Source organism: Spea bombifrons, chromosome 5, assembly GCF_027358695.1.
Source record: "Spea bombifrons isolate aSpeBom1 chromosome 5, aSpeBom1.2.pri, whole genome shotgun sequence".
In the NCBI taxonomy this organism is placed as follows: Eukaryota; Metazoa; Chordata; class Amphibia; order Anura; family Pelobatidae; genus Spea; species Spea bombifrons.
The window spans coordinates 67648512-67654081 of record NC_071091.1 but is presented as its reverse complement, the minus strand read 5'-3'; the positions used below and the strand labels follow the sequence as shown (position 1 = coordinate 67654081).

At 38.6% G+C, this 5570-nt stretch overlaps 1 long non-coding RNA gene across 1 annotated transcript; it reads left to right on the top strand.

Annotated features, from left to right (window-relative positions):
* Positions 1-769: 769 nt before the first annotated feature.
* On the top strand, positions 770-3405 carry LOC128497139 (uncharacterized). Its single transcript, XR_008354282.1, has 3 exons — positions 770-864; positions 2182-2315; positions 3311-3405. It is a non-coding gene; the product is annotated as an uncharacterized LOC128497139 (long non-coding RNA).
* Positions 3406-5570: the final 2165 nt, after the last annotated feature.

Here is a 5570-nt window from a genome sequence, read left to right as displayed (position 1 = left end):
TATAGGGGGTAAAAGGCATTTCTGGAGGCAGAGTGGCATATAGGGGGTTAGAATGCATATCAGGGGGGCAGAGTGGCAAGCCTGGGGGCAGAGGTGCATAACTCGGGGGGAGGTTGTCAAATGAAAGGAAATAAAAACCAAACATGTCTCAATCATAGCTTTTATTAAATATGGAAAAAAATAGTCTACATGAATTAATAAAGAAATAAAAGTTTCTTACCAGAATATCGTGAAGAATAATGTGATCAGTGTTTTGTTCCACTGAATATAATGGAACTCTTTCATCTAAAAATGTTCGCAGTAGTAAATGTTTTGATCCCATTATGTGTAATGTATTTAATTTATTAGGGCCTTTTAACAATTTTGCTTTCTGGCATTTTAATACAAATAATGAGATAAAAAGAATGGCACAGAGTGTGACTCGGGTGTGTATAAGGGGTGCGTGTGGGTATAAGAGCTTCACCGTGAGATAAACTATATGGGGCTGGTCTCCAAATTTTTCCAGGGCTGCTTTTCAGTCCCAGTCCGGCCCTGCTGCAGGGAGGGACTGGGAAACAGTAACTCCTGTGAGTCACACTGAGTGATCCGAAGATTCGGATCATGAATCGGATCATTTCAGTGAACGAGTCGAAATGATCCGATTCACTTTAATGATCCGAACTTCCCATCACTACTAATGAGCACTGACCGGCAACTAACCTCAGGCAGGCTTCGCGCATGCGCATTCACAAATTACTCCATTTCTGTTTTTTTCCCCTGTTCCCCGGCGGCCATTTTTCTTTAGGGCACATCTGTCATTGAACCTGGCTTCGTGCCCTAGTTACTCAGCCAAGATTTTTAATTCCTAGTCCTGCTAACCACGTGGTAAGTTAACTCTGGCTTATTCATTTTATTAAAAAATGCAGACTTTGAAATATCAAAACCTCTAACAAATTAAGTTCATAGTACTGCTGTATAGCCTGTTATTTACTTAGCGCTGCACTATGCGGCTGCTACATGTGTCATTTCAGGATTCTTTATTGTAGCTTAAACGCCTTTAACCCTTTCAGGGTGTGAAACGGTTTAAATATTATTAAAATCATTTCTATGCGTTATATGTAACATCAAAAGCTCCATCTTATATGCAGTAGTGAGTAGACAGACACTAGACGATCGATCCCTGCGCAATGAATATAACATAACAATGTATCGGCAGCATTACAGATATACGTGTTAGTTACAGCGGTTGGTGCATATGGCTGCAACATAGACCTCAGAAAGTGTGTTGTGATGCATGATGTCATTGTTGGGCGTCACATCTAAAACCGTTGACATCACATGTTGAGAAGAGGAATTTCTCTGCTGTGGTATTAACTTCACATTCTGCTGAGTCAGACTTATTCAGTTGTTATGAACTCCATTTACTACAACATTGAGTCTCAAACAGATTATGTTGCTTTAAATGTATAGCTCCTTTTACATGTAATTCTCCCGGATTACTCAATAGACCGTTATTTAATTATTCAGTAGGTTTAATGAATGCATATTAAAGTACTTACAAAAAACTTAAATCATTTAATGGACTAAAAAAGTCCCATCAGCCTCTCTATGTGAACTCACTCTTACAATACAAATCAAACAGTATATCTGAGCCAAAAGCTGGCCGATTTGCTGAAATACACCAAAGAGTAATAATCACTTTTTTGTTTCCCTGTTCCTTAAAAAAGTGAGCATTCCTGCCCTTTAATGGGGATGTATAATCATCCAAAAGCTAGCATTACTGCCCTCAGCGTTATAAACCTAAGGCTTGGAAATACACAAACAGTAGCTTTAATTAAGTAACCTGAATAGTGGCAAAGTGACAGTTCCTCATTAACAATAAAATAGAAAAAGTATCTTTTGATATTTAATGTGCACATGTTTATTTTTAAATATTTGTCAGCGACACCCAGTTCTCTTAACCTCTTCCTTTTTTAACCTTGTATCACTACTTGACATGTAATATTGCAGAGTTAAGCATAATTTTTTAATATGTCTTCTCCTAATGCCTTTTATATCCTTATTTTCCTTTACAAGAAATCTGGTTTCTTCTGTGTCATCTTTTTTAATAATGAAATAAAAAGAATTAGCCTGTTACATTAGCGACAAAAAATATATAGTGATTTAAACTGTGGAGATTTTTTATATGTTTATCTTTTGCAGGACATGGACGGTTCATCGGATTCCCAACCAAACACCAGTTCTGGAACAAAGCAAACCAAAATTATGTCTGACAAGGACTGGATACAGAAATGGGAAAAAAAGGAGATTGGATTTCATGAAGAGAAAGTACATAAGTGAGGATTTCAGATTTTATTTGTTTTTTCTTAGGTTGGATGTATACAATGTAATTGTTTGTTATTTTGTTGTTGTTATTATAATCTTGATTCTACTTGGATTAGGGAAAAGTTGCACCTTTATCACATTAAATACATTTACATACCTTTTCGCAGCATTGCAGGGTGGCTGTTATGTTATGTGACCCCGTGGTAAAAGTGAGGCTACTCATACGTTGTGTGCGAGTAGCTAGAAAGAGTCTCCGGGCAAGGTATGGTGGGAGAGGAGTTAGTGTGTGAGTATGTATGTGTGTATGTATGTTAGCATGAGCTAGTATGTTTAAGTTTTAGCATTATTGTGTGTGTGTTAGGGGGAGCGTGTATTAACATGAGTGTCAGCGTATGTTAGCAGGAGTGTCTAAGTGTATGTTAGTGTGAATATGATTATGTGTAAGCAGCAAAGTGTGTATAAATGTGTTCCAGTCTGTACAGTTCCATATAAGTTCCATCTACTAAACACATATTTAATATAATAACTAATATGCAAAAAAAAAAGACTTATTCTGCAACTACTTTTCCATCTTCTGCATTTCAGCCGCAGTTTCATCTATAACTAGGAGGGATTCTGTATAAATTGTTACGATTGTTTAAAAACTGGCCTGTTTCATTCTAATTCAGTAGTGAATAAGTGTTATTCATTGTATGACTGTAAACATATGTGGGCTCAATAGACTATAAATCCATCTAGTAACATTTTTCAGTTTCAAGCAATCGCTTTGTGTGAAAATACTGCATCTGTTCCGATTATTATTAAAAGCTATGAGAAAAATGGCTTCTAAAAGGTTCTTACTGTATATGTAGCATAACATTCACTTTATAGATTCACCAAATGCATTTTAATGTTGGAAGTTTACTTCTTTATTTTCCAAAACCTGTGTCATCTGCCACTTGTCCACCCAACCCCACGTGTCTTTCCATCGTTATATATGAACTAATATTGAGCGTTTGTTTTCTAGATTACTTGCGGAGTTTTTGGAGATCATGCTGCATAACAGAAAACAAATTACCATCTTTTTCCCTCTTTGTGGGAAAGCAGTCGATATGAAATGGTAAAAAAAAATATATACTGTATATATACATATTAGTACATACAGTAAGTGCTACATATACTGTATATGTTGTCTTATTTGAAAAAATAATCGGCCAACTAATCGATTATGAAAATAATCGTTAGTTGCAGCCCTAGTTGTGGCCCACTTGCATTCCTCCACATCAAACCTGTCAAACCCTTTCTGTATGGACTTTGCTTTGTGCACAGTCATACAGGAGAGGGCCTTCCCCAAACTGAAGCCACAAAGTATCATGGTTAGCTTAGTGGACACATGATACCTGCTTTTCCCACCCAGTAAAACTGTCTCCATTTTAACGCTTCCTTTGGTTTAAAGCACCGGTGTCCAATTAAATGACAAAAACCCAAGTACCGTATTTCCTCGATTATAAGACGACCCCCCCAAAATCTGAATATTAATTTATGAAAAAAAGAAAAAGCCTGAATATAAGACGACCCTATAGGAAAAAAGTTTTACCAGTAAATGTTAATTCATGTAAACTATGTGAACATTTTTTTTTTTAATGAAAGCTATGATTGAGAAAAATATTTTGTTTTTATTTCCTTTTTTTTTTCAACCTGCCCCCCCCAGTTATGCACATCTGCCCCCTGGCTTGCCACTCTGCCCCAGAAATGCCTTATACCCCCTATATGCCACTGTACCCCATGATATGCCTTTTGACCCCCTATTTACCACTCTGCCTCCAGAATTGCCTTATACCCCTATATGCCACTCTGGCATTTAGGGGGTTATAATGCATATTATTGGGCAGAGTGGCATATAGGAAGGTAAAAGGCATTTCTGGTGGCAGAGTGGCATTAAGGGGGTTAAAGCACTCCAGAAATGCCTTATGCCCCCCCATTTAACACTCCCTCCCTCTTCCAAACTTACCGGTGCTTCTGAGTCCCCGGTGGGTAGTCCAGGCAGCGTGTAGAGCTCTACGCGATTCGCGTACACAACTTCCGCTGCAGCCGGGAGGAGGTGCGGTTGGCAGCGGGAGTTGTCTGCGTCCATCGCGTAGACCTTCCCCGGAATCGCGTAGAACTCTGCTCGCTGCCCAGACTAAGCACTGAGGACTCAGAAGTACCGGTAAGTGGGGTGGGGGTGGGGGTGGGGGGGGAGAGACAGAGACTTGGATTACAAATCTAAACAGGTGTTAAATCACACTGCCTTTAATATCAAAAAAACAGATCTATGTTTGGGCAACTTATCTGTGGGGCCTTATCAGTCCAGAATGCGGGCCGCAATTGGCCCTTGGGACGGACTTTGGACATGCCTGGCATATACTGATGTCAAATGGAAGTACAAACAACTATTACCGTAATTGCTGTTGGTGCCATGATCATAGTCTGATGTTTGCAACAATAGTACAGTATGGAAAAGTGCTGTTTGTTTCAGAAGTGTTATAGTTAAGCTGTGTTTTACTGCAGAGCACATCTGGAAACATTTCCCTGTTCTGCTGCAGTATCTTTGAAATAAATGAGTAAGTATGAATACTCTCTGTCTCGTTATACCCGTCTTACAGTGCTGTGCTCGTATTAGTCTGAGAAGCTTCATTTTGCTAATAAAATATGCTTGTATTTGAATTATTAACTTTTCCCTTTATCATCAATAGTTTTATCATACTTTACTAATGCTGCATGTTTCTGTCAAATATTAACCCAAGAACTGTGGGTTGGAATCTTCATTATTATAGCATATCTCCCTGGCATTAGATGCCTTACTTGTTTATTTCTACCTGGGGTCCTTGTGACATGGAGACTTTAGGATTCATACTGATATGACCCTACAAACCTTTAATCCTTATTGGATTAATTGGTTCCCCAGTGCTTCATACCAGAGCAGTAACTTGGGCCGTTGGCAACAATGACAGAGATCCTGATGTTCACTGACATCACATCAATGGAAGCTGAATAAATGCTCCATGAGTATTGCAGTTGCATGTCTCATGTTCACTCCCCAGTTTGTGGTGGCTCTTACCCCCTCTTGGAAAATACGGCAATATTTTATACTTCTGGGGTTGGTTCATCTTCTGTGTGTTCCAAGACCTCAAAATGTATTATCTGTGATAATGTCTTATTGTCCTAACGCACCTATTATGGTCGATAAGTGCAGTGACATATCTTAGGTTGACAAAATCATCTTTGAAACACTTGTCAACAAAGTG